Here is a 27,443-nt window from a genome sequence, read left to right as displayed (position 1 = left end):
GCAAATATTGAGATGGAAAGTAGATTAGTGGTTGCCTAGGTCCGGGGGTAGGGTGGAGTGGGGAGAATGGGGAGTAACTGCTAATGGGCAGAGGTTTCTTTTTGGGGTGATGAAAATGTTCTAAAATTAGATTATTGTAATGGTTGCACAACTATGTAAATAACCTACAAATGGATGAATTTAACCCTTTAAGTGTACTTTACTCAATAAAGTTTGTAAAAAGCTTAAAGCAGAAAAAGAATTTTAATCAACTCTTACTGATAGGAAAGGAATGTGATTAAGAACAAATTCTGCAAAGTTTCCCATTTCAAGAGTTATATAAGATTTGATTTTAATTCTGACATAAAAAACTTAATACTTATCCAGAAATTACCTTTTCCGGAAAATAAACAAATACAAATTTAATCATCTTTTCCTAATAAACTCTGGATAACTTAAACGCAATGAAAAACATTTCAGAAAGCCAAATGTTAGAGAAACAATACTTCTCTAAGACCAGAATATATTAATATCATCATGGACAACAAAACATGGACAGTCTTGATAGTTTTGTTGTAGTGCACTCTTTATAAAGAAAACCATAGAGATATTTTTAATTTCTTTTAAAAGTGATCCTCAGGTTGTAATGTCTGTCCTGATAATGCAATAATTCTGAAATTAACAGAGTATCATTTTCAAATAGCCAAATCACAAACATCTAATCCCTTAGACCACAACTATCAATCACTCAAAATTTGCACACATCGATTTTTACCAAAACCTATCATAAGCAATGATGACAACTATGAACAATCAAGTAATACCTATTTCTAGGAAATCAGAATCTGACTGCAAACAAACAAATCCCATCATTCCATCTTAGAAGTCATTAAGGCTCTCAAGCTACATTTCCAAATAGAACACTTTATCAGATATAAAAGTCAACCTGAATGTCCGTCAAAATCTGCAATTAAAGTTACCACAATAACATTTCTCAGTACACTATCATGATGACATCACTTGCCTTTTTAAAGGATTTACTATTAAGATTGCCCTGGGGTTTGATAAATCAGACACAATCAATTAAAAACAAAACACAAAAACATTCCAACTGAATTCTTCGAAAGTAAAGAGAGCCTCAATAAAGACCAAAATAAAGCTAGTTAATGGGGAACTCTTAAAAACAAACAGCAACCCGGGTCAGCCAAAATTCTAAAAATACCATCCCAAACTCAGCACACGGACAGACCAAGTGTTAATTATAATGGGCAGGCAGAAGTTCCCCTGTCAACGACAGGAGGGCAGGTAAGGCCTGCCTTTGTATCAATGCAGACAGAAAGATGTATAACTGAAGAAAATTAACTATTGAACAAAATGATTGCGAGCTAAAATGCCAAACTGCAAAACACCGAGTTATTTTCTGGGCTGGCCATCCCCAGGAAGAAAAATGACTGTTTAAATTTAAATTATTCCAGTAGGATCAAAAAGCGGCTAAGGGCCCGGCTAGGGAAAAGAAAGGGAAAGTTTGGGGGCAGCGTCTAAGGAGGGTGGTGGAAGTTCCACAGCCGAAATCCCGAGAGGGGCGAGAGGGGCGAGAGCGGCGTCGCGGCCGCGGGCTAGGGGCGAAGAGCACAGCTGCCGGCCCGGATCCCGGCGGGAGAGTGAGAAGGAAGAGGAGGAGGTGGTGGCCGGGAGGAATGGAAGCTTCGGCGCTGGTCAGTTGTGACCGAAACTCCTCCGGCTCGGGCCTGGGAGGAGACACAGGGGGTGGGGTCTCGGTCCTCCCTCCACGGGAAGTCGGGGCGAGGGTGGGCCACGAAGCGCTGGGGGCCGCGTGGGGCCGGTCCGACACCTACCTGCGGGTCCCGGGCAGCCGCCCCAGAGCGAGGCCTAGTGCATCGCCGCCGCCTCCAAGCCTCCACGTAGCGCCGAGGCTGCTGCTCCGCGGCCGCCACCGCCCGGAGCCCGGCTGGGCCCGAGCCCGGCTTCCCGCCCCCGCCCCGCGCCGGCTGGCCCGTCGGCCGGGGGAGCCCAGCTCCGCTCGGGGGTGAGAGGCGGCAGCGGCGGCTCCCTCACGTCTCTCCCGGGTGTCCTGTCAGCCAGCAGTTTCCCCCGGGTCCGCAGCGCCGCCTCCGCCGCTGCTGCCACCGCCTCTCCCACATCCCCGGCCTCCAGAGGAGCCGCCGCCGCCGCCGCCGCCGCGCCGCGACCACTACCCCTAGCGATTCTGCTCCCTGCTCTACGGCTTCTCCTCACCCCTCCCGCCCGCCTCGGTCTGGCTAGGTCCGGGGAGAGAGCGCCGGAGGCCGCCGCGAGGCCGCCGCAGCCCCCAGCCCACAATCCACCGCGCGGCTCCACCGGGGCGGGAGGCCGCGGCCCGGGCCGGGGGGGAGCGCTGGCCGTCTCGGGAGAGGGCCGGGCCTGGCGCGGGCGCCGCCGGCGTTACCCCGGAGCGGGGAATATCCTGCGCGGCTGCTCGGCGCCTCCTCTAATCTCTAATAACCCCCCAAGCAGAGACAGAAACCCACGCTGAACTCGGCTTTTCCCTACGACCCCTCCCCCACCCCTAGGTGCTCTCGGCTGCAGCCAGGTGCCGCTTGCCGCCTTCCTGGGTCGGTGTGCGACCCCTCAGGGTGGCCCTCGCCCACCCCCTAGACCAACCGACACCAAACATCCCTCAGTCACCCAGCACCTATTCAAGTAGATACTTCCACAACATTCCCCCTCTCCTTTCACCCATCTAAAGTGAAAGCTGTTCAGAGCTTCCCGGTTAAGTGTCCTTTGAAAGGTTTAAGGTCACCCCCTCCCCAGCAATCCACTGGACTCGGTAAACAGTGCACTCCCTATGAGGCCTTCTCCCACCAAATCCCAAGTTTTGCCCTAGTTCCAGGCCTTCCTCTCAGGCACCTATCACACTTCTCTGGCCGTGAAATCAGTTCTTCCTGCTCTTTGACTGAACTACTTGAAGTGTGTGTGTGTGTGTGTGTGTGTGTGTGTGTGTGTATTATTAATACCTCTTCACAATGATTCTCAACAATAATCCAATTTAGCCTGGTTTCGGAGGGCTGGTGATCTTAATCCAGTTAATAGAATCCACAAGAAAGAGAATGTCTTAGGATACTTTTTAAAAGCGAGAAAAGGGCCTTTTGAATGCTTATTTTATCACATAGTGTGTTTTGTGTGTTTTATCAAATCAAAAGTGAAAATGTAACTCTTACCGTTGGAGATTGAAAAAAAAAAGTTTCCAATTTCACTTCTAAGAAGTCATTTTGAAAACTGCAAACGTAACTGTTTGTGAAATAGTATTTTACCCACTAAAGAGCTAAAGTTGGGAGAAGGGAAGGACAGCAGAGAAGAAAGCAACAAAAATAGTTGGGAGGAAATTCTTACTTTATATTGTTCTAAGTACAATTTTCTACAATTTCGTAATGAGAATGAGAACAATAGTCTCCAATATGAACTAAATTTACTATAAAAATAATAAAGAAATCCTCCTAAATCCTGGATAAAACCAGATGAGTTTACATTACACACATTACATACATTACACAAGGAAAGACTCACCAAATTTCACCAAAGGCCAGAGAGGAAAATAATTCACTTTAAATCTCGAATCAGTTCATAGATTATACTATGAAATGGATGCAACAGGTTCCTATATTTTGAAACCACATCAGGAAACCAATAGTACTTCAAAAGCTGCCTTATATCCAGTGGTTTGGCCTTTTAAAAAATATTTGCGCTTATACCTACCTTGCTCTGAAAAAGATTCCAAGTTGTTGTAGTTGGCACTTGGGTTAGAGAATAGCTATGAGGTATCTCTCAGACACTAGCACAAGACAGACAGGTTTGCTTTCCTCATCATCCATTTGTAGATAACAAACCATAGGAAGAAAATACACGTTGAGTATTGCACTTAGTGCTTTCAGGGATCCAGCATGATTTTATTTTTACTAATCCACAGAGCAGTTCATAATCATGAATCTAAAAGTAAATGCTGATAACCACGTTTGCCGAAAACATAACAAAAGACTATTAACTGGATAAGGAATTTAATTTAGAAGTAGGTATATTTCAAATTAATATGTTCACTTGTTATTCCTTAAATCACTGCAGTATTAAAAAGAAAAGCCAAATTGAAAACAAATGTGTAGAGATATGTAATTAGCATTAATTTCCAGAAAGCACAGATCACAGAAAATTAAGAAAAACTGATAGAAATCATTATTGCCCTCAAATGAAGCAAATATCAAGGCAATATTTAGCTGCCCTATTACTAACAGTGTGTCTGGCATTATCTTTATTAAACCGGTTGAGAATTATGAATGGTTATAGTCACCCGAGTCAGATATTCTCATTAGATGGAGAATGGGCAAATTTTCTAATGCTGCAACACCTATGAAAGTCCTATGTTACGTTTGCTATATGCTCAGCACGTATTTGTGTGTAGGGCAATTGTGAGACTAACATGTTTCTCAATCAGTGAACACCATTGTTAATGACTTGTTTGACAGAAACTATACTTTCATATACCAATATAAATACAGAAGGGAAAGGGAACATAGTTGTAGGAACAATCAGAAAAATAATTTTGCAGTTTAGTTAGATATGAGCACTAGCTCCTCTTTTCTCTACAATGTATGTGCACACTCAGTCACATCCGACTCTTTGTGACCCCATGGACTGTAGCCCACCAGGTTCCTGCATTGGGACAGATTCTCTACCACTGAGCCACCTGGGAAGCTCTTTTTCTAAATAGCAAACCTTAAAGCTATCAAATGGAAACCCATTCAAGTTCTCTAACTTACTCTATAGCTCATACTCGTGTGCATGCTGTCACTCAGTTGTGTCCAACTATTTGCAACACCATGGACTATAGCCCACCAGGATCCTCTGTCCAGAATTCGCCAGGCACAAATACTGGAGTAGGTTGCCATTTCCTAGTCCAGGGGATCTCCCAACCCAAGGATCAAACCTGCATCTCTTGGTCTCTTGTGTCTCCTGCATTGGCAGGTGGATTCTTTACTACTGTGCCACCTAGGAAGCCCCTAAATATGTATAATTACATTGTGTGTTTTTCTATTAATATAAATTACCATTGGTACAAAGTCAACATGCATTCAAGCACTAAAAGTATTATGCGGGTAGTAGTTTCATCAGGGCTTGGTTTTTTGATCCAATGCCCTGAATTATTTGATCCATCATATATCAGCTATTTTAAGATGTAACAGTGTTTTAAAATCACAATTTATAGCATGATAAAACTTGAAACTATGTTTTAATATCTCTTCATATCTAACGTGGGACTATTGGAAAACTTTCCAGTTTACTTTGAGTATGGTGTAAGATATTAAAACTAAATATGTGGATAAGCAACAGAAATGTTATGATATCTCATGTGATAATAATACACTCAATAATTGTTGGGACTCATATAATTTTTCAATATATCGTCATTGCTTGCATCTTCTAAATCAGCTGCTTGATTACTTTGAAAACATTTAACTCTGTTAAACTGCCCTGTTACATTTATCTTTCATGCTGATATTCCAAATTTTCATTTGATTACCATAAAAATAGCAACTACCATTTACTAAAAATTTACTGTGCTCCAAGATAGGGAAAACCAAGGTAGCATGGTGTATTAGTCTTCTGTTACTGTGTACAAATTACCACAACCTTAGTAGTTTAAAATAACACATACTTATTATGTTATAGTTTCTGTGAATCAGGAGTCTGGGCACAGCCTAGCTTGGTCTGGTGCTCAGGGTCTCATAAGACTGCAATCAAAACATCAGTCAGGCTGTGTTCTCATTTGGAGCTTTGACTGGGGAAGAATCTGCCTCCAAGGTGATGCATGTTGTTGGCAGAATTCCTTTTCTTGCGATTGGATGAGAACCATAGTTTCTTGCTAGCTGGGGACTGCCCTCAGCTCCTAGAGGCCTCCTGCAATTCCTTGGCATATAGGTTTTCTCACTATGGCTGATTACTTCAACCAGCAAGGAGGGTCCCTAAACTCTCTAAAGAGAGTCACCTAGCATCATATTCTATCTTCACTATGATGATATTCTATCTTCACCATGTTCTATGGGTTAGAAACAAGTCACAAGCTTTGCTTACATTCAAAAAGAGGGGATTACACAAAGTTGTGAATATTAGGAAGTGGGAATCATGGGGCTACCCTGGAATCTGTCTACCACCTGCAGTGATTAATTTGACAGGCTTTGTAATTTAAGTCTGGGTTTTCAGCTCTGCTTTGACACTTTTTGTGATTTTGATCTCAATTTCTAATCCTTTATTTCTTCATCTGCCAATTAGGAGTAATATTTTCTTCACAATTTATTTTTCTCCTGAGTAAAGTGAGGATTAATAATAAAGTTGTAAGGATTAAATGAGCGTTTTAACACAGTAACTGATAACATGAAAGACTCAAAACACATTTGCTACTTTTCTTCCTCTTCCATCTTTTTTTAAATTTTGATCTTGGTCTACTAGAAGTTCCCATTGTTATTTCTACTTTCAGTTGCTACTTTGTTAGCCTATGTTCAGAGTGTGTGTGTGTGTGTGTGTGTGTATACCTGTGTCTGTTGCTGTTGTTCAGTCACAGAGTCTTGTCCAACTCTTTGCGACTCCATGGACTGCCACACTCCAGGCTTCCCTGTCCTTCACTATCTCCTTGAGTTTGCTCCAATTCATGTCCAGTGAATCAGTGACGCTATCTAACTGTCTCATCCTCTGCCACCCTCTTCTTTTGCCTTCAGTCTTTCCCAGCATCAAGGTCTTTTCCAACAAGTTGGCTTTTTGCGTCAGGTGGCCAAAGTATTGGAGTTTCAGCTTCAGCATCAGTCCTTCCAATGAATATTCAGGACTGATTTCCTTTAGGAAGGAGGGTTTGATCTCCTTGCAATCCAAGGGACTCTCAAGAGTTTTCTCCAGCACCATAATTCAAAAGCATCAATTCTTCCGTGCTCAACCTTCTTTATGATCCAACTCTCACATCTATACGTGACTACTGGAAAAACCATAGCTTTGACTATACAGACCTTTGTCGGCAAAGTGATGTTTCTGCTTTTTAATAACACTGTCTAGGTTTGTCATAGCTTTCCTTCCAAGGAGCAAGCATCTTTTAATTTCATGGCTACAGTCGCCATCTGCAGTGATTTTGGAGCCCAAGAAAATAAAATCTGTACCTGTGTTTAGGGGCATACAAAACTAACTCTAGTATCAATACCTTTAAAAATAGGACTATATTGCAAAATGTTTATCTCCTAACTTCAACTAAGCAAAATTAAAAATGGATAAATCCATGATATTAGAAAGATAATTACTAAACACAGAGGCTTTGAGAGTTTAGAGAACTTTGTTGTGATTGGTTTTTCCCCCCTCCCTCTGAATCATATTAAATATGTATATGGTACAGAAGGACACGTTTACATAGTAGTCTTCATGCACTTGGAGTTTGCATCCTAGCTCTGTTACTTTCTAGCTGAGCTACTTCATGCATGTTAAGCTCTCTAAAGCTCAGTTCCTTATTGGAATAATGATAGTACCCACTTCACAGACCTCCTAAAGTATATTTAAAATGTATTTAAAAAGCATCACATAGTGCCTAGCCCATAGTCAGTACTTAAAAACGTTAGATATCCTACCCATTATTATAATCTTTACTATCTCATCATTATTAAGAAAGCTGTGTTAATGGAAACCACAGAACAGGAAGCAGCAAGACTCAATGATGAATGAAGTGGGTGAAGTAAGGCATGAGAAGTCAAAAGATCTCAGAACTTCTCATAAACCAAAGGGCTGCAAAGAAGATAGGTGGTCAGAAGTATGAAAATTTGCAAGTCAGAAGTTAGACAAGTAGGAACTAGGGGCCAAGGTAAGACTGTGAATTCTCAAGCAACCTGTGAGGAATGTAATCTAACACATCAGCAAGAGAAGGGCATGTGAAACAGATAATTCCTACCTCAGACATGAAGTCTTTTATCTATTATACTTCCTCCTGGAGCAGGAGTCAACCATAGAGCATATCTATTTGCATTTGGAACAGGAAACACATGAGTCCTGTTAATATCAGAAAATAGTTAATAAATTGTTGAATAGCAATATAGCAATGAAAGTGAAAGTTGCTCAGTTGTGTCCAATTCTTCACGACCCAATGGACTGTAACCCGCCTCTGTCTATGGAATTTTCCAGGCAAGAATACGGAGTGGGTTGCCATTTCCTTCTCCAGGGGATCATCCTGACCCAGGGATTGAACCCAGGTTTCCTGCATTGCAGGCAGATTCTTTACTGTTTGAACCACCAGGGAAGCCCCAATAGAATACAGCAATCAAAAATATGGCCATATCCAGACAAATGTAAAATTATTTTCAAATTGGACCATTTCCCTAAAGAAGTAGTTATATATATAGTATCTAATCCAACCCATTATAATATTTTTTTCTTATGTTGCTCTATTCAGTACTGGTTCTTTTCTCTGTGGAGGCTTTGTGTAACAAACTAGTTATAAGTGTTTCCACGACAGGATTTTCTTTTGTTGCTGCTATTGTACTTTTCAAATATCCTACAGAATCTGGAACAATGTACTACAAAGTAGACTTTCAATAAATGTTTGTTGAATTAAAAAATAAATATGAATTACTCCCCCTTAGTAAATGGCATTTAGTTTAATGAATAATAATAATTCATGAAATTAATGGGTGACCTTGAAATCATACTTGATTCTCTCATGTTCCACATCTACCATGTCAAAAAATCCTATTAGTTCTATCTTCAAAATATATCTTGACTGAACACTTCTCACCACTCACATTGTATTCACCCTGGTCCAAGCCATCTTGCCTACAGGCCACAAACTACAGCTGTTGTTCTATATACTGCTCATTACAGGAAGCATCATTCACAGACATAACAGGTGATTGATGCTTCTTGGAGTTATGTAGTGCAACGATCCTACTTGCCTGGATTACTGCAAAAGTCTCCTAGCCTTTGTCCCCCACCAGCTTATTGTCAACATAATAATCAGTTTGACCTTCAGTTCAGTTCAGTTCAGTCAATCAGTTGTGTCCAACTCTTTGTGGCCCCATGGACTGCAGCACACCAGGCCTCCCTGTCCATCACCAACTCCTGGAGCTTAGTCAAACTCATGTCCATTGAGTCAGTGATGCCATCCAACCATCTCATCCTCTGTCGTCCCCTTCTCCTCCTGCCTTCAATCTTTCCCAGCATCAGGGTCTTTTCCAATGAGTCAGTTCTTCACATCAGGTGGACAAAGTATTGGAGTTTCAGCTTCAGCATCAGTCCTTCCAATGAATATTCAGGACTGATTTCCTTTAGGATGGACTGGTTGGATCTCCTTGCAGTCCAAGGGACTCTCGAGAGTCTTCTCCAACACCACAGTTCAAAAGCATCAATTCTTTGGTGCTCAGCTTTCTTTATAGTCCAACTCTGACATCCATACATGACCACTGGAAAAACCATAGCCTTGACTAGACGGAGCTTTGTTGGCAAAGTAATGTCTCTGCTTTTTAATATGCTGTCTAGGTTGGTCATAACTTTTCTTCTAAGTTTGACCTTGCTAAAACTTAAGTCAGGTCATGTCATGTCATGTCATTCCTCTGCTTAGAACACGCCAGTGGCTCTATCTCATTCACAATAAAAGATAAAGTCCTGACAAAGTCCTAGTTGATCTCATCCCACTCTTACCTCTCTAACTTTATCTCCTCCTGCTCCCCCATTTCTCACTCTGCTCTAGTCATATTGGGCTCCTCACTGTTCCTGGGATGCCAGGCATGACCCTGCCTCAGAGCATTTACACTTACTCTTCCCTCTGCCTAGAAATCTTTTCCCCCAGATATCCAAATGGTCAGTTCGCTCACCTCCTTCGGGTCTTTATTCAGATCTTACCTCTCAGTGAGACAGTCTATGACACTATGACACCCATATTTCTTACTGAAACACTATACCCTGTGTGTTTTTCTACTTCTTCTCCTTAGTTTTTATTATCATATAACCCACCCATATATTTTACTATTTATTATCTTCCCCCATGACAACAGAGAGTTTTATCTGTTTTGTTTATCACTTTACCCCTCCCCATACCTGGAACAATGCCTGGTGCTAGTTGAGAGTTCAATAAATACTTGTTGAAATAATGAACAGAAGATAAAGGCAAACTAGTGTTTATAAACCACTTTTTTCCATATATTAAGCAGAATGTGTAACCAATTAGTCAAATGTTTTTTCAGGGCTTGCCACTGATATGTTTGGAGAAGGAAATGGCAACCCACTCCAATATTCTTGCCTGGAGAATCCTGTGGACAGAAAAGCCTGGTGGGCTGCTATCCATAGGGTTGCACAGAGTTGGACACGACTGAAGTGACTTAGCATTCATGCATGCCTAGAAACCATACATTTTTCAGAGAAACAGAAGCCATGGTTAGGCTCTCAAAGGATTGCTTCAAGAACCACCTTCTATGTCAACTGGGTACATGACTCAATACCAACCATTACTCAGAAAGAATCCCCTCAGCAGCAGGAATACAAATTCTTATACCACAATGTAATATTTTTAAATGGAGAAAAAAAATCAAACAGGAAATATTTTGGAAGCAAAATAAACAGAGACCAAAAACCCCATTTGGTATCATAAAAGCAGGACAATCTCACAACTTAATACAAAGTAAAAGATTAGTATAACAATAGATTGCAATTATATAATGGATTTCCCTTGGATACTAAAATACAGTTAGTTCTCATGCAACTGTCTGGTCATTTTAGTTCCCATCTAACAGGAAGTAAAATATCTGTGTTTTCTTGTCTTATTCTCTTTATTTGTGTGAATTCCTGAGTGTTAACAAGTTCTCAGTCAGAATTTTATTTCAATCTAGAAGTCTTATTTCCAAAAATCTCATTTTAGATTTAAAACAGTATTTTCCCCTTCCATACTTTTATATATTAACTTTTAGAGAGCTATATAAAATGAAAAATATGAAAAACTAAAAAAAAAAAAATCATCGAAATCAATGACTTTTGGAAAAGAAGAGGCTTTTCACTTGCAGATGAGGAAATGGAGGTCCAAAGGGCTGAGACAAATAACGTTAGTGGTGGGAGCTGGTTTCCAATCAGAAACCAGGTTTAAGGACTTCCTCTTTCTGTCCCATGCCCTTTGTCCCATATTGTATTGTCACGTTGGAATGCTACAGCAACAAACTACTGAAAAGCAAAGAATTGTGTTAAGTAGAATTACTTATTATTCGAATCCAAAAAATAGCAGATTCCCCTTCTCCTCCAAAGAAAAGCTAAGGCTTTCTCTAAAGTATGGAATTTGAAGGTTCTCATTACTTGTAAGAAAAGAAACATCTTGTAGGGAAGATTTTGCTTGGTAATAGATATCTAATAACTTAGGAAATAATCAATGAGATGAATTTAATATTTTAGGTATTTACCAGCTCACAAATCCAAGAATCTGTTCCCATATTTTGTTGTAAGAATGAAGCATTTTACAAAATGTATAGCTTGTTTTTGTGTATTCCTCCTTTATAAAGAAGCAGAAGCCTATTTCCACTCTTCTAAGTTTATCCCTTTTCATACTGTTCATGGGGTTCTCAAAGCAAGAATACCGAAGTGATATGCCATTCCCTTCTCCAGTGGACCACATTTTGTCAGAACTCTCTGCAATGACTCGTCTGTCTTGGGTGGCCCTACATGGCATGGCTCATAGTTTTATTGAGCTAGACAAGACTGTGGTCCATGTGATCAGTTTGGTTAGTTTCTCTGATTGTGGTTTTCATTCTGTCTGCCCTCTGATGGATAAGGATAAGAGGCTTATGGAAGTTTCTTGTTGGGAGACACTGTCTGAGGGGGAAACATCTTGTTCTGATGGGCAGGGCCATGTTCAGTAAATCTTTAATCCAATTTTCTGTTGATGGGCAGGGCTGTGTTCCCTCCCTGTTGCTTGACCTGAGACCAAACTATGGTGGAGGTAATGAAGATAATGGCGACCACCTTCAAAAGGTCGCATACACTCAGTGCCCCCAACCCTGTAGCAGGCCACCGTCAACCCACGCCTCCGCCAGAGACTCCTGGACACTCATGGGCATGTCTGGGTCAGTTTCTTGTGGGGTCACTGCTCCTTTCTCCTGGGTCCTGGTGCACACAAGCTTTTGTTTGTGCCCTCCAAGAGTCTATTTCCCCAGTCCTGTGTAAGTTCTGGTGATTCTGTGGTGGGGTTAATGGCGACCTCCTCTAAGAGGGCTTATGCCAAACCCAGGTCTACTGCACCCAGAGCCCCTGTGGCAGGCCACTGCTGACCCATACCTCCACAGGAGACACTCAGACACAGTTCTGGCTCAGTCTCTGTGAGCTGGGCATGCAGTTTGTGCCCTTCTCAGGTCTGAGCAGCTCAGGCAACCAGGTGCTTGGTGAGTGCGCTGTCCCAGGTGGGCCATGTGTCTTAATCACCTCCCCGGTCCCAGCCACCCCGTTTCCTGGTTGTGCCACAAGAGCACTGTCTCAGATGTGCTATATATCTCCTCTGGAGAGATGATCTCAGGCTGAGACCCCCCTGGTGGATGTCAACCATCCAGGATCTCAGGAAGATGTGATTAGCAGCTGGGAGCCTGCTCACAGTTTGGTGGAAGATGCCTTTTCTGGGGCTGAGATTGTAGCAGCCCCTTGCCTTCCGGCTCTGGCTGTCCAAAACCTGCTTCTCTGCCTCTGGGGCAGGGAGGGTCTGGTACACAGCAGGCTAGCTCTCTTTTGGTATTTGCTCAATCCTTTGTTCTGTGAGCAGGCCAGGATGCACCTTAGGTTGTTAGGTTAGAGCCTTTTGTGCACAGTTCTCTTTTGTGCAGTTGCAATTAGGTGTCTGTTCTGTGGGAATTTTTTTTTTCCTCCCGGTTATGTTGCCTTCTGAGATTCCAAAACTCCCCACAGACCCACGTGTGAGAGGGTTTCCTACTGTGTGGAAACTTCTCCTCCTTCACATCTCCCTCAGCAGTGGCCACAGGACTGGAAAAGTTCAGTTTTCATTCCAATCTCAAAGAAAGGCAATGCCAAAGAATGTTCAAACTACTGCACAATTGCACTCATCTCACATGCTAGCAAAGTAATACTCAAAATTCTACAAGCCAGGCTTCAACAGTACATGAACCATAAACTTTCAGATGTTTAAGCTGGATTTAGAAAAGGCAGGGGAACCAGAGTTCAAACTGCCAACATCTGCTGGATCATCAAAAAAGCAAGAGAGTTCCAGAAAAACATCTACTTCTGCTTTATTGACTACACCAAAGTCTTTGACTGTGTGGATCACTACAAACTGTGGAAAATTCTTAAAGAGATAGGAATACCAGACCACCTAACCTGCCTCCTGAGAAATCTGTATGAAAGTCAAGAAGCAACAGTTAGAACTGGACATGGAACAACAGACTGGTTCCAAATCAGGATAGGAGTACATCAAGGCTGTGTATATTGTCACCCTGCTTATTTAACTTATATGCAGAGTACATCATGTGAAATGCTGGGCTAGATGAAGCACAAGTTGGAATCAAGATTGCCAGGAGAAATATCAATAACCTCAGGTATACAGATGACACCACCCTATGGCAGAAAGCGAAAAACTAAAGAGCCTCTTGATGAAAGTGAAAGAGGAGAGTGAAAAAGTTGGCTTAAAACTCAACATTCAGAAAACTAAGATCATGGCATCTGGTCCCATCATTTCATGGCAAATAGATGGGGAAACAGTGAAAACAGTGAGAGACTTTATTTTCCTGGGCTCCAAAATCACTGCAGATGGTGACTGTAGCCATGAAATTAAAAGATGCTTGCTCCTTGGAAGAAAAACTGTGAGCAACCTAGACAGCATATTAAAAAGCAGAGACATCAGTTTGCCAACAAAGGTCTGTCTAGTCAAAGCTATGGTTTTTCCAGTAGTCATGTATGGATGTGAGAGTTGGACTATAAAGAAAGCTAAGCACTGAAGAATTGATGCTTTTGAACTGTGATATTGGAGAAGATTCTTGAGAGTCCCTTGGACTGCAAGGAGATCCAACCAGTCCATCCTAAAGGAAATCAGTCCTGAATGTTCACTGAAACGACTGATGCTGAAGCTGAAACTCCAATACTTTGGCCATCTGATGCAAAGAACCAACTCATTGGAAAAGACCCTGATGCTGGGAAAGATTGAAGGCAGGAGGAGAAGGGGACGACAGAGGATGAGATGGTTGGATGGCATCACTGACTCGATGGACATGAGTCTGAGTAGGCTCTGGGAGTTGGTGACGGACAGGGAAGCCTGGTGCTGCGGTCCATGGGGTCGCAAAGAGTCAGAAATGATTGAGTGACTGAACTGAACTGAGGTTTATCCCAACTTTATTTTACAGTTCAGTATACACAGCAAAAGAAATGGTAAAGAGAGCATACAAGTCCCATTTACCAAATGAGTATTTTTGTGTCTATTACAAATTGAAAGTCAGACTAGTGATAGTTTTTTTCCCCACAGATCCCTACAACAAGCATATATCAAATCAGTGAGCAAACAAAAAGCTTGTCTAATGGCTCTGTCTTTATGATTAAACTGGCTTGCTGATGCATGCCAGTGAGCACTACTTCTATTCCAGGTGGTCAGCACATCTCTCTAGTTAATGGCATCCAGAGGGAAATTCTTTACTGCCTGCCTGAGCTGCCTGCCCTTTGCCCCAGTATGCTAGAGGCTACCTCAGTTACTCACTACTTTTCCCCAGAATGAGGTTAATTTTTGTCAAAATCATGATCCCTCTTAGTGGTGAAAGAAATATTCTGATTCTAAATCTCTTATTAGAATAAAGAGTTAGGGAAAATTTCCGTATACCAACACTCCCTAACCTCCTTTTAGGTTAACCCCTAATCCTACTTTTCGAATAGAGAAAACATCCATTCAGACTCAGTGTATATTTATCAAACATATATCTGGGTCCTAGATGCTAATGGTAAACAAGACTGATTCAGTTCATGCTCTCAAAGCACTCATAATCTGGGGTGGGTTGGAGAGGGAATACAGAAAAGAGACATTCAACAAAGCATTACAGAACTGTTCAACAATAGTTGGGATACATTGTCATGGCAAAGAAAAGAAGCTGTGAGAGCTTGTAAAGGTGAGTGTAATTTAAGGTAGATGAACAAGGAATCCTTGCCCATGGAAGCAGCATTTAAAATGAAAAATACATTGGAATTGGCCAAGGAAGGGGAATAGTGGTGGAAGACTCACAGGCAGTGGAAATAGCCAACAGAAAGAAATTCCAAGACATGAAGCAGCTAGTTAAGGAGAAGGAACAGCAAAAAGGACAAAGTAGGCCTAAATCAGACCATTCAGGGAGTTATAGGTCCTGGTAGAATTTGAACTTCATTATAAATTTTTACAGGACTCGGTGGAAAGGGATGACACAAACATGTTTTTGAAAGATCAGTTTTACCACTCTGTGGAGAATGAATTAGTGGACATAACCAAGAGAACATTTGGAACTGGCAACTAGAAAGCTATCTGTTAGGGAGTGAATGCTTGCGCCCCCCACACCCAAATGCATATGTTGAAGCCTTCATCCCCCATTGAAGTGGTATTTGGAGGTGGGAATTTTGGGGGGTAGTTAAGTTTGAATGAGGTTGTGAAGGTGAAAACCCCATGATGGGAAGAGTGCCCTTATTAGAAGAGGAAGAGTGGGCGATACCACTGTCTCTCCATCATGTTAAGGATACAGTGAGAAGGTGGCTGTCTGTAGGCCAGGAAGAAGGCTCTCACCAGGAACTCAATCTGCCAGCACCTTGATCTGGCACTTCCCAGATCTCATAACTGCTAGAAATAAATGTCTATTGTTTAAGTAATCCAGTATGGTTTTTGTTATTGCAGCTGGATGCTGAGTGGTCCAGGTGCTGGGCTAAGGTGGTGGTGATAAAGACAAAGAGCAGTAAACAGACTGAGAAGTATCCTTATAGACAGAATTGATAGTACTTGGTGACTGGTTGGACAAATCGGTAGATGTTAAGGATGATTCCTGAGCTTCCCAGGTGGCTCAGTGGTAAAGAATCCACCTGCTAATGCAGGAGACACGAGTTCAGTCTCCAGGTCGAGAAGATCCCCTGGAGAAGGAAATGGCAACCTACTCCAGTATCCTTGCCTGGGAATTCTATAGACAGAGGAGCCTGGTGGGCTGTAGTCCATGGGGTCGTAAAAGAGTTGGACATTACTTAGTGACTAAAACAACAAAAAGAATGATTTCTAAGTTGATGATTTCCTAGGTTCTTGACAAGAGCAACTGGGAGGATGGTGGGACTATTTAATGAGGTAGGAAACACTGAAGAAGAGAAAGAATTAGCACCATAAGTTTACTAATAGATATGTCTAACTTGGAATGTCAATGTACTGCTGCTGCTGCTGCTAAGTCGCTTCAGTCGTGTCCTACTCTGTGCAACCCCACAGACGGCAGCCCACCAGGCTCCCTCGTCCCTGAGATTCTCCAGGTTAGAACACTGGAATGGATTGCCATTTCCTTTTCCAATGCACGAAAGTAAAAAGTGGAAGTGAAGTCGCTCAGTCATGTCCGACTCTTCGCAACCCCATGGACTGCAGCCTACCAGGCTCCTCCGTCCATGGGATTTTCCAGGCAAGAGTACTGGAGTGGGTTGCCATTGCCTTCTCCAGTCAATGTACTAGCTATCTCAAAATATTAAGAAGGCAGTTAGATATATGAGTCTGGATCTAAGAGAAACCTGAATGAAGATATAAATTCAGAAGTTGTCAACATGTAGCTAATAACTGAAAGGATAGATGTGTATGAGATTCTTGAGGGAGTATAAAGATGAGAAGACGAGGGAAGGGGAGAGAAGAGAAAAGAAGGGGAGAGAGCCTGTAAACCCATACAAGCATTCATCAGCATATATCAAATCAATGAACAAACAAAACATTTATATAAATGGCTTTGTCATTTACTAAATGAGTAAATGGTTTCTAGAAGCTTACTTGTGAAAAAAAAAATAAGGTAGAGAGAGGGATTGATGGCGTGAATGTGAAGGAGGATTTTCTTAATATGGTAGATACTTGAACATGTTTGATTTCCTGGAAGTTCTCGTCAAAAAGAAAAAAAAAGTAACTCCGTTGGACATTATAATTAATTTTCTCCCAAATATTTTTCATTCATATTCTGTGGGTCAGGAGATTTATTCTGATAGAATTTGACCCCCCCAAAAAAATCTAGCTTAAACTAAGAAAAAGGGGGATGGGGTATGGAGAGAATAATTTATCACTTTATGTCATTTAAAAGTCCATAGTTAGGAATGACTTAGGACATGGTGATATTTAGAGGCTCAAATGATCAAGCAGCAACCAATTTTCCCCATCTCTCAGCTTTACTTTCATTCATTTATTCATTTGAAAATATTCATTGAAAAGCTACTATGTCTATTTTAAGCACTAGCGATACAATGATAAAAAAACAAGCCCAATTTCACTACTTCTTTTCAGCATTGTACTGGAAGTTATACCAGTGCAATAGATTAAGAAAAAGAAATTTTAACAGCATAGGAATTTGCGATAAAGTAAAAGTATTATTATATTTAGATAATATAACTGTGTATTTAGGAAACCTCAATGAATCTACTTGAATTTAATTAGCCAGTAAGCCAGCATGAAAGAGGAACCCCAGTTCTACAACTGCAAGAAACTGAATTTCAGCAATTATCAGTGAACTTAGAAGAGGACTCTCAGCTTGAGGTGAGATCATAGGCATGGCTGACACCTTGATTCAGCCTGGTGAGACTTTGAGCAGGATGACCTAGCTAACTCATATTCATGATTGACTCATCAAAACAGTGAGATAATACTTTGTTTTTTAAGATGCTAAGTTTGTGATAACTTGTTATGCAACAGTGAAAAACCAATATAGAAGGTCAACATACAAAATTCAATTGTTTTTCTATATACTAGCAACAAACAGAAAAAATGTTTAAATTGTTACCATTGACAATTGCACAGACATATCAAATACCTAGGAATAAATCTAATTAAAGAATGTAAGACATCTACACAGAAAGTTATAGAACTTTCTGAGAGAAATAGAAGATAACCTAAATAAATGGAAACATGTGCATGGGTTAGAATTTCTATGCTGTAAATATGTCAACCTCTCCAAATTAATTTATGGATTTAATGCAATCCCAATGAAAATCTCAACAGACTGAAAATACCAAATATTGTCTAGGATGTGGAGCAACAGGTACATAACAGGATAAATCGGTATGATCACTTTTTTTTGATAGAAGAAATTTTTTATGGTATGATCACTTTGGAAAATAATTTTACAACATCTTCTAAAATTGAACATATGTACATTCATGTATACTCTATGACCTAGCAATTCTACTCTTATTAATATATCCAATAAAATGCATATATATGTTCATCAAAGGCATTTATAATAATTCTGAGTGATAGAAGCCAGACACTTAAGAATGAATACTATACTTCAATTTACAAAAAATTGGAAAACTCAAAACTATGGTGTTAATGGTCAAGAGGAGAGAGAGGGTAGTGATTGGGAGAAGTATGAGGGAAATAATATTCTATTTCTTGATCTGGGTGTTAGCTAAATGTGTATTCACTTTGTAATAATTGTTTACTCAAAGTAGTTTTGTGTGTTTTTTTTCTATATGTGAGTGATGTATCAATAAAAAGATTTTAAAACTCATGCCAAGCTTCCTACCCTCATGGACTTTATATTCTACTGTGAGGCTCCCTGCTCTCTTCTGTGTTGTCTGGCTTCAGCCTCAGGCTTTCAAGCTGTGGGAAGAAGTAGGAAGACAGCTTCCAGAAGCTCCTCCTCTACAACCTCCCACATTCAAACCAGAAGCCAAGGCACTCTTCTTTCTGAGCCTTAGAGACTCAGTCAAAGGTCCAGGTTGTCTCTCTCTGGCTCTGACTGGGTGATAATTCCCATCCCAATCACTGAGGTCAGTGTGAGCTTCTTAACTGGCCAGGCCTGAACCACAGTCAACTTCAGCAGAACACACAAGGTAAGAATGAGGAAAGATGTGATTCTCCAGAAAAAGAAAAATGAAACAAAACAAAAAACAAAACTGGGGCCCCATTTCAGAAAAGAAAGTAAACGTAGGCTGAAAACCCAGGAAAGCTACACAGCAGGTCTCCTGCAAGTGAAAACCCAGATTTGCTACTTCTTATTAGGTCAACTTACCCTTCATCTCTTGCATTTATCACACATTTCAAAGATTTGTGTTGCTTACTTCTTCCACTATCAACAAGATTGCAAATAGACTCTTTTCTTCCCTTTTTTTCACTGAATAGGGTACTCCCTGTTTCTCTGGCTTTAAGACAAGCCAAAATCAACCAAACAGAAATTAATAGCAAAAATCCATTTGGAGTTTCTAATGTCTGTGTCTGCTAGAAATTACAATGGTTAACAAAAAAATAATCAGACCTTGGAAAATAAGTTTTATTTCTACAAACCTTTCAGATGCCTTAGGGACTGCCTCCTCTGATAAGCTTTATTTACCATCTCCTTCCCTAATCTGAGTTACTCACCTCCTGTGACTCTGCTTACACTGTATCAGAATTTTCTGTTTTATCTGTCTCACCCTTTGCCTCATGCATTTCTTTAGGACAGGCTTTGGCCTATATGGCTTCCCTGGTGGCTCAGACCATGAAGAGTCTGCCTACAATGCAGGAGACCTGAGTTTCATCCCTGGGTCAGGAAGATCTCCTGGAGAAGGAAATGGCAACTCACTCCAGTATTCCTGCCTGGAGAATCCCATGGACAGAGGAGACTGGCAGGCTACAATTCATGGGGTCGCAAAGAGTCGGACACAACTAAGTGACTAACACTTATGACTTACGACTTGGCCTATATCTCTGTATCATCAGTTCAAAGTTCACTGTCTGGGACATACACGATGGAGGGTCAGTAAGTATTTTCTGAATGAGTGCTTCATATCCAAATTGAATTTAATTCTGGTAACAGCCTGTGAGATAGAGATTATTAACTTGAGGTTTGGAGAGGTAAGGTAGGTGACTTGCTCAAGATCACACACAGTTAAGTGGAGTCAAGATTTGAGCCTGGATCTATCTGATGCCAAAGTCTGGGCTCTTGGCCACTGCCTTGGTCAAAAATGTTTATTTATTTGGAATAAGTTTCAGACGCTAATTTTCAAAAGTTGTCCATAATTGGATCCTACCTGCTTTACTAAGCCTTTCTGTCATTCACCTTCACATATCTTTTCTCACAGCCTCCCAACAAACTTGGGTTTCCTTGCCTCTGTCTTTGCCAGGCTCTGCCAATTCTCCCTGCTAATCTCATCCCTTCTTCAAGGATCAGCTCAGATGTCATCTCTTTGATGAAATCTTCCCTTATTATTTAGCCAGAAGTGACATCCTCCTCTTCTCAATTGCCATATCCTTTATTTCCTGAAACACGGGCATGACATTTATGACACACTAGTTCCTGTTCAAGCTATTAGCAGACCTCTTCAGCTCCATATTAGACTATTGCTCCAGGGTCTGTCCCTCTCTGGCCCCTAGCACAGTGACTTGCACATGGCAGATGAATTAATGGTGGCAGTGGTGACTTTTTGGTATGCTACTCATCTACCTTGCTGTCTAGGGCTTGTTGTTGTTGTTTAGTCAATAGGTCCTGTCTAACTCTTTTATGATGCCATGGACCATAGCTTGCCTTGCTCCTCTGTCCATGGAATTCCCCAGGCAAGAATACTGGAGTAGGTTGCCATTTTCTTCTCCAGAGGATCTTCCTGACCCAGGGATTGAACTCGCATCTCCTGCTTGACAGGCAGATTATTTACAACTGAGCCACCTGGGAAGCCCATCTGGAGTTTAGGACTATGCAAATCATCGTTAAACTGCCTCATATCCCATATTCTCCTCTTATCACATAATCTGCATAGTTTCTTGGGACTCAAAGGGATCTTTTAAAAAGTTTTTTCACTGACGTATAGTTGATTTACAAGATTGCTTTAGTTTCAGGTGTACAGCACAGCAATTCAATTTGGTTTTTTTTTTTTTGCACACTATATTCCACTATAGGTTATTACAAGATATTGGGTATAATTCCCTGTGCTATACAGTAAATCCTTATTGCTTATCTATTTTTTTAAATTTTATTGCACTATTATTGATTTAAAACATTGTGTTAGTTTCTGCTGTACAGCAAAGTGAATCATTTATACACATATCAAACAGATCCTTTGCATTCAGAACCACCAACTCTTAAGCTGGCAAACTGATGTATAGAAGGGGTTTTGATAGCTGTTAACAATGTGATTTCTCACATTGTTTAGTGACATGGCTTTGTGAATAACATATTTTTTTTAGTTTAGAGGGCCCAGTAACTGTAAGAGGAAAAAAATAACAATGCTGGGTGTTTTAGAGCTGAGGTAATTTGGTCTGTTAACAATAAAACCTGACGTTAACCAGAACTCAACTAGAATTAATTGGCACCTCCAATTACACACACACACACACACACACACACACACACACACACACACACGCACACGCACACACACACACACACACACAGAAGAGGGAGAGAGAGAGAGAGAAGATTTGCCCTTAGGAGAAAGAAACAAATGATAACACAGTATTATCAGGTACACTCAACCACTAGCAGCACCTGCCTCCTTTCAATAACACCATCATTTCCAGAAATGAAGCCACTCAAAATTTTGAACCCTTCAACTAGACGGAAAGATTTACCAGAAAATTCATTTAACCAGCATGTGTCATTCCCCGCAAACTGTGGTTAAGTAATGTTATATCTTGGGTTTCCCTGGTAGCTCAGATGGTAAAGAATCTGCTTACAATGCAGGACACCCAGGTTTGATCCAAGTGGGTAAGGTCCCCCGGAGAAGGGAATGACAACCCACTCCAGTATTCTTGCCTAGAGAATGCCACGGACAGACCATGGGGTGGCAAAGAGTCGGACACGACTGAGCGACTAACACACACAGTGTTATGTCTTTTAAGACTACGGTGGGTGGTCTAGGAGTTGTGGGCAAGTATAATGCAAACTTGTTTAAACTAACTAGAAATATAAGCCTTTAAAAAAAAAAGACCAGAATCCTCAAGTTACAGCTGGAACAGAAGATTCTGGTGTGTCTTGTTTTCTGCTAAATTGCAGGCTTCTGCAATGAACAGGTTTCAAGTTTCACTGCAGCAACTGACTCAAGGTGATTATTTCGCCTGCAAGAGAGAAAAAGAGTATAAAGGAACATGATTGAGGTACTGAAAATTGCAATTAAAGAGACTCATGAAACTTGATCTGTTCCTCCTTTTAATCTGGTTGAACAATACATGAACAAGAACATTTAAAATAAAGTTTACTATTAATGGAAATACTAGAGAAGCAACTATGATTTCATGAGATATTTTTAAAGGGGTAGTATTTATAATGGCAAAGGAGGGCATGGAGAGAAAGGCTGAAATAAGAAATATATTTCTAACTGAGTAATCATATATATTGGCATTTAATGACAAACAACAATATCAAATTTCAGGTGATTAGAACCCAAGAACTTGGTGGGCTCATGCTGAAGATTCTGCTATATCTACAACAGCTATTGCAAGGTTGGAGGCAAATCAGCATGGTGAGTAAAGTGGCCAATATATCAGATCTGTCCAGAGGATAATGATGGTGGTGGTGGGAGCTGGTGTATTCATAGCTACTTTCCCATTATTTGAAAAAAACTTTCTCTTAGTTTCTTTTTGTTTTATTTTTCTTCATTTCTTGGATTACTCTCCCTGGGCCTCTGCCTACCTGCCCCAAATCTGCAAATACACATTCTACCTCTTCTCTGAATAAACTGTGAGGCATTAGTTATTTTCTGCCTTTTAATATGGACACATATTATGAGGCTTGTTTCCTATACTAGACATTAAGCATAGATTTATCTCTATATTCTCTATCACTTCTTTCATACATATATAGATATAGATATAGATATAAATATACACACACATTATATAGATAAAGACACCAACAAATATTTGTGAATAATTACAAATTTGTGTTTAACAAATGGAATAGGAGAGATGGAGTTGCATCGATGTAACTTTGCCTTATCCAAATTCTCTTTGACTCATGTCTCATCTTCTCAAAGGCTAAAGATGTAGTTCTTAGGACTTCATAGGCTAAGCATTATCAGTGTTAAGACAACATGATATCATGCTGAACTGTTTGATAAGGCTGGTAGGTTAATAAATGCACTGTTAACAATTTTGATTAATGCGTGGGATTTTTTAATGTTGATTATTAGTGTTCCTATAGTTAAACTAAGATTATGGCATCTGGTCCCATCACTTCATGGGAAATAGATGGGGAAACAGTGCAAACAATGTCAGACTTTATTTTTTGGGGCTCCCAAATCACTGCTGATGGTGATTGCAGCCATGAAATTAAAAGACGCTTACTCCTTGGAAGGAAGGTTATGACCAACCTAGATAGCATATTGAAAAGCAGAGACATTACTCTGCCAACAAAGGTCCAGCTAGTCAAGGCTATGGTTTTTCCAGTGGTCATGTATGGATGTGAGAGTTGGGGTATAAAGAAAGCTGAGCGCAGAAGAATTGATGTTTTTGAACTGTGGTGTTGGAGAAGACTCTTGACAGTCCCTTGGACTGCAAGGAGATCCAACCAGTCCATCCTAAAGTAGATCAGTCCTGGGTGTTCACTGGAAGGACTGGGACTGATGTTGAAGCTGAAACTCCAACACTTTGGTCACCTCATGCAAAGAGTTGACTCATTGGAAAAGACTCTAATGCTGTGAAGGATTGGGGGCAGGAGGAGAAGGGGACGACAGAGGATGAGATGGCTGGATGGCATCACTGACTCGATGGACATGGGTTTGGGTAGATTCTGAGAGTTGGTGATGGACAGGGAGGCCTGGCGTGCTGTAGTTCATGGGGTCGTGAAGAGTTGGACACGACTGAGCGACTGAACTGAACTGACAGTTAAGATGCAATGATGATTTTTCAAGTTATTGGCTATGGTTACATTGCCTGCAAGAATAATGATTACATACATTGTATTTGTTTTAAGTACTATTTTGGTAGGTTTTTTTTTTGCAGGTTTTTCTTTAAATCCTTCATAAATTTATGGTGGGTTGGGCTAATTGAGTGGTTGTGGTATTGTAATAAATTTTGGTGTATCTTTCTGTGCTTTAAAAAAAAGGCAACATATGATAGATATGTTTCAGAATCTCTATGTGATTTAATTTTATCAATTTAATTATATTTTAATGCCAGAGCTGTCTTGCTATTTAGAGGAACCATGTAGAGGATTCTTTTGAAGTACTTAGCACCCAGTCAATCATAAAGGAAATCAGTCCTGAATATTCATTGGAAGGACTGATGCTGAAACTGAAACTCCAATACTTTGGGCACCTGATGTGAAGAGCTGACTCATTTGAAAAGACCTTGATGCCGGGAAAGATTGAGGGCAGGAGGAGAAGGGGATGACAGAGGATGAGATGGTTGCATGGCATCACCGACTCAGTGGACATGGGTTTGGGTGGACTCCGGGAGTTGGTGATGGACAGGGAGGCCTGGCGTGCTGCGGTTCATGGGGTGGCAAAGAGTCGGACATGACTGAGCAACTAAACTGAACTGAACTGAATGCATTTATTCCAATTTTGAGGAAGAAATGTAAAGACTTTTTGTCTTTTTATGCATTTCCCCCCCTCCCCCCAAAGCATGTATAAAGAACACTGAGCAAGCTCTAGGAGTTGGTGATGGACAGGGAAGCCTGGCGTGCTGCAGTCTATGGGGTCGCAAAGAGTCGGACTGAGCGACTGAACTGAACTGAATGTATTGTGTTATAATTTTAACACATGGAGATGGTTTATTTATTTATTTATTTTTTCTGTTTATGTACAATAAAAGTCACTCTTTTTGGTGCATAGCATTAGAATCAAGACACAGAACAGTGCCATCACTCAAAAAATTCCCTAAGGCTGTTTGTTAGTCCATCCCCTCACCACAAACCCTTGACAACCACTGACCTGTTTCTGTTCCTGTATAAATGGAATCAGATAACATATAGCCTCTTAAGTCTGGCATCTTTCATTCAGCATAATGCATTTGAGATTCATCCATATTGCTGGCATTTCAATAATTTATATCTTTTAGTTGCTGAGCGCTGGATCATCAAAAAAGCAAGAGAGTTCCAGAAAAACATCTATTTCTGCTTTATTGACTATGCCAAAGCCTCTGTGTGGATCACAATAAACTGTGGAAAATTCTGAAAAAGATGGGAATACCAGACCACCTGACCTGCCTCTTGAGAAACCTGTATGCAGGTCAGGAAGCAACAGTTAGAATTGGACATGGAACAACAGACTGGTTCCAAATAGGAAAAGGAGTACGTCAAGGCTGTATATTGTCACCTTGCTTATTTAACTTATATGCAGAGTACATCATGAGAAACGCTGGACTGGAGGAAGCACAAGCTGGAATCAAGATTGCTAGGAGAAATATCAACAACCTCAGATATGCAGATGACACCACCCTTATGGCAGAGAGTGAAGAAGAACTAAAGAGCCTCTTGATGAAAGTGAAAGAGGAGAGTGAAAAAGTTGGCTTAAAGCTCAACGTTCAGACAACTAAGATCATGGCATCTGTTCCCATCACTTCATGGCAAATAGATGGGGAAACAGTGGAAACAGTGGCTGACTTTATTTTGGGGGGCTCCCACATCACTGCAGATGGTGACTGTAGCCATGAAATTAAAAGACGCTTACTCCTTGGAAGGAAAGTTATGACCAACCTAGATAGCATATTGAAAAGCAGAGACATTACTTTGCCAACAAAGATCCATCTAGTCAAGGCTGTGGTTTTTCCAGTAGTCATGTGTGGATGTGAGAGTTGGGGTATAAAGAAAGCTGAGTGCAGAAGAATTGATGCTTTTGAACTGTAGTGTTGGAGAAGACTCTTGACAGTCCCTTGGATTACAAGGAGATCCAACCAGTCCATCCTAAAGGAGATCAGTCCTGGGTGTTCATTGGAAGGACTGATGTTGAAGCTGAAACTCCAATACTTTGGCCACCTGATGCGAAGAGCTGACTCATTTGAAAAGACGTTGATGCTGGGAAAGATTGAGGGCAGGAGGAGAAGGAGACAGCAGAGGATGAGATGGTTGGATGGCATCACCAACTCAATGGACGTGGGTTTGGATGGACTCCGGCAGTTGATGATGGATAGGGAGGCCTGGTGTGCTGTAGTTCATGGGGTCCCAAAGAGTGGGACACGACTGAGCGACTGAACTGAACTGAACTGAACTGATTCCATGGCACAGAGGTATAACAATTGAAGGATATTGGGTTATTTCTAGGCATTGCCTCATATGAATACATCTGTTATAAATATTCACATACAAGTTTTTTTGTGAACATATAGTTTCATTTCTCTTGGTTATATACCTTGGAGTGGGATTATCTGGTCATAAGTTAAGTTTGTAGCTTCATGAAAACTGCCAACTTGTTTCCAAATTTTTTTCAGAATTTTTCATCCCCATTAACTATGTATGAGAATTGCTCTGCATCCTAGCACTTGGTATAAGTTTTGTTTTTAGAAGGCATTCTAATGAGTGTATAGTGGTAGCTCATTGTGGTTTTAATTTGTTATTTCCCTAATGACCAAAGATTTTGTGCATCTTTTCATGTGTTAACCCTTATTTGCTATCTATCCTCTTTGGTGAAATATACGTTGAAATCTTTTTTTCTGTTAAAAAATTAAGCAGTTTGTTTCATGTAACTTACCTTTATTTTAATAATTTTTTAAAATCACATAACTAATTAATTAGAAAAAGAAGAAAATTAAAATCAACCATGAATCAATAATAGGAGATAACTATTTTTAAATATTGGTATATGTACTTTCCATCTATTCTTGTTAATGTGGGTTTACCCTGAATCTCCAGCCTTAAATATGTAAACAGGGTCAGCAAGTAGTAAGTCAAATGTTACTCAGATCCATTTCTACACCTTGCTTACAAAGTGTTTAAGAGAATGGAGGATTCTTCAATGGAAAAACTAAATAGCCTCAGAAAAAGATATTTTTACACCCTAGCATTAGTAATTGGCCAATAAAAAAGGCTAGTGTACCAGCTAATCATCCTAAGAGAAGCCTGTCATTTTACCTGCTCCCTTCACCTCAGCAAGTGCTTTCAAATAACTTTTTTTAGTTGATTTTGTCACTTAAAAGAACAGAAATCTAAGAGTCACCAGACAATTAAGAAAAACCTTGGGGGACTTCTCTGGCAGTGCACTCCTAGCTTCCAATGCAGGGGACATGGGTTCAATCTCTGGTTGGTGAACCCAGATCCCACATGCCGCAGAGTGCAACCAAAAAATTAAAAAGTAAAGCCTTGAAATATTGCTTAGCCATAAAAAAGAATGAAATAATGCCATTTGCA

The 27,443-nt window shown here is 40.7% G+C and overlaps 1 protein-coding gene and 1 long non-coding RNA gene across 15 annotated transcripts in view; one reads left to right on the top strand and one right to left on the bottom strand.

Annotated features, from left to right (window-relative positions):
- Positions 1-2,726, bottom strand: part of VPS54 (VPS54 subunit of GARP complex) — a 101,157-nt gene extending 98,431 nt beyond the window's left edge. For 2 of the 14 annotated variants that reach the window (XM_081588345.1, XM_081588350.1), the window contains exons 1-2: positions 2,184-2,256; positions 1,836-2,046 (exon numbers count right to left, since the gene is read on the bottom strand). The gene's annotated coding sequence lies outside the window, so the exon portion shown is untranslated. Of the gene's footprint in view, positions 1-1,835 lie in introns of all 14 variants that reach the window. The other 12 variants (XM_081588341.1, XM_081588355.1, XM_081588348.1 and 9 more) reach the window with 11 other exon arrangements.
- LOC145544953 (uncharacterized) lies at positions 1,564-27,136 on the top strand. Its single transcript, XR_014081755.1, has 4 exons — positions 1,564-1,694; positions 19,624-19,921; positions 22,531-22,620; positions 25,160-27,136. It is a non-coding gene; the product is annotated as an uncharacterized LOC145544953 (long non-coding RNA).
- Positions 27,137-27,443: the final 307 nt, after the last annotated feature.

This window comes from Giraffa tippelskirchi, chromosome 4 (genome assembly GCF_054371585.1).
Source record: "Giraffa tippelskirchi isolate mGirTip1 chromosome 4, T2T-mGirTip1v1.2.pri, whole genome shotgun sequence".
NCBI classification, from domain to species: Eukaryota; Metazoa; Chordata; class Mammalia; order Artiodactyla; family Giraffidae; genus Giraffa; species Giraffa tippelskirchi.
The sequence above is the reverse complement of the archived record's forward strand: the minus strand, read 5'-3'. Positions and strand labels throughout refer to the sequence as shown.